Below are 2453 nucleotides of genomic sequence, written 5' to 3'. Positions count from 1 at the left end.
TTGCTGCAATTCTTACCATGCAGCGGTATACGGCTGAGGAGGCGTATGCCTTTTTGGCCACAGATTCTGAGGCCACTGATACAGCGTCAGATTTTGACGTTGGTCAGTTCACAGATACATCTAGTGATGTATCTGTGGCTGTTAGGACGCCTACCACACGTAGTCGTGGCAGTGCACCAGAGGCATGGGTAGCGCCTAATAGGTACAAGCCAGCTATCCCTCCTTTTTCTGGAATTCCTGGCATCAATATTGATGTTACAGGATTCACTCCACTGCAATTTGTGCAGGTTTTTTTGGGAGACGATGTCTTGGGAGACATTGTCACACAAACAAACATTTATGCCCAGCAGCACCGTGCTGCTAGCCCTAATTCTTTTTGGGCAAAACAGCCATGGACTCCCATTGACGTGCCAGAATTTCTTAAATTCTGGGCACTCACAATGTTAATGGGCATTATAAAAAAGCCCTCCATCCGCTCCTACTGGAGCACCAGCCCCATCTTTAGTACCCCCATTTTTGCCCAAACTATAACTAGGCAAAGGTATGAAATGATTCTTCGTTTCATGCATTTTAGCGACAACAGCCTGTGCCCCCCTAAGGAGGACCCCCAGTTTGATAGGCTGTACAAAATCCGCCCCCTGATTACCCATCTCGCTGCCAGGTTTCCAGAGGTTTATACACCTGGAAAGAATATCTGCGTGGATGAATCCCTAATGAAATATAAAGGAAGGTTGGGATTCAAGCAGTATATTCCTTCCAAGCGCTCCAGGTATGGAGTGAAGGTGTATAAGCTCTGCGAGAGCGAGACAGGATATACTCATGCCTTCCGGGTATACGAGGGTAAGGATAGCTACCTTGACCCTCCAGGTTGCCCAGATCATCTGGGCACCAGTGCCAAGATTGTTTGGGACCTAATATTCCCCCTTATGAACAAAGGCTACCACTTGTATGTAGATAACTTCTATACAAGCGTCCCTTTGTTCAAGCTGCTGTATTGTTTCGATACGGTAGCTTGCGGTTCTATAAAAAAGAACCGCTTGGGTTTCCCACAACGCCTGGTACGAACCCGGCTAGGAAAGGGGGAGACCTCAGCTCTACGCCAAGAGGAGCTTTTGGCATTGAAGTTCAAGGACAGAAAAGAGGTGTGCATGCTGAGCACCATCCACGATGAGAGAACCGTGGAGGTTTCTGTCCGTGGCAGAGCTGGGGTCACTACAAAGCCAGTGTGCATCAGGGCCTATAACAAGCACATGGGTGGAGTTGATCTGTCAGATCAACTCCTACAGCCCTACCTCATTATGAGGAAGACAAAGGCCTGGTACAAGAAGGTTGCAATTTATCTAATGCAAATTGCAACCTATAACGCTTTTTTGCTGCACAAAAAAGCAGACACTGGGCTGAAGCTGTCTTTTTTGCAGTTTCAGCTCGAAGTAATTTCAGGTATCTTGTACCGTGATGCACCTGGTCCCCAAGTAGTGATGGGAACCAACAGAATTGGGGCTACCCATTTTATTTTTAAAATCCCCCCTACAGCAAAGAAGCAGAATCCCCAAAAGAGATGCAGGGTATGCTACAGCAGGGGGCAAAGAAAGGACACCACATTTTACTGTCCAGATTGCCCTGGAAAACCTGCACTCTGTGTCGGTGACTGCTTCAAGCTGTATCACACAGTTTCCCATTTTTAATTTTTTTTTTGTTCCTGCTCCATTTTTGTATTTTTTTTTAATTTTTTGTTACATTTACTGTTTTTTAGCTTTTATTTGCTCCACCATTTTTAAGCGTTTTTATTTGCACTGTCAAGTGACCCCTGTGTCCATTCCGTGGCATGAGGGACCACTTAAGGTGCTAGATCAAATCCCTTCTTGGAGATAGGCCAGGCTTTCTTGTAACCTGTCCCTACTGATAGTTGGGTACAAGCATTTTTCTTTACCCAGATGTAAAATTCCTACTGAATTTGAATTGCTCATGTTCCAAATGTGGCCCTTTTGCCCCCAAACAATCTGACAAACCCATGCATGTGGGGTATCAATGTACTCAGGAGATGTTGCTGGACACATATCTGGGTGTTGTGTGACAGCAACATATACCAGGAGCTGTAATTTCACACCTGAAGTACAAAGTATGTGAAAAAAACACCAAAAACAATTACTATCCCAAACTTTGACAAGGGTTGGTGGTAGGATTAGTGCATGGAAAGGGTTAAACTATCAGCATCTAAAATACCCTGGGGTGTCTAGTTTTCAAAAATATATGGTTTGGTGGGGTAAATTTAATTTGCTGGCTTCAAAGATGCCCCAAATACCACATAGAGACAGAATTACCAGATTCAGAGAAAAATGGTTTTGAATTAGCAAAACGCTACTTGTACTTATTGCCCCATAACGTGTAGAAGAAAGCAAAAAAACATAAAAACATTGGGTATTTCTAAACTCGGGACAAATAGTAGAATCTAT

General features: G+C 44.3%; 1 non-coding gene across 1 annotated transcript; it reads left to right on the top strand.

Moving 5' to 3' along the window:
- The first annotated feature begins 1788 nt into the window (after positions 1 to 1788).
- On the top strand, positions 1789 to 1918 carry LOC149302697 (small nucleolar RNA SNORA35). The gene has a single exon (XR_016272077.1). It is a non-coding gene; the product is annotated as a small nucleolar RNA SNORA35 (small nucleolar RNA).
- The last annotated feature ends 535 nt before the right edge of the window (positions 1919 to 2453 follow it).

Source organism: Sceloporus occidentalis, unplaced genomic scaffold (genome assembly GCF_023333645.1).
Source record: "Sceloporus occidentalis isolate IW3139 unplaced genomic scaffold, rSceOcc1.0.p SCAF_18, whole genome shotgun sequence".
In the NCBI taxonomy this organism is placed as follows: domain Eukaryota; kingdom Metazoa; phylum Chordata; class Lepidosauria; order Squamata; family Phrynosomatidae; genus Sceloporus; species Sceloporus occidentalis.
The sequence above is the reverse complement of the archived record's forward strand: the minus strand, read 5'-3'. Positions and strand labels throughout refer to the sequence as shown.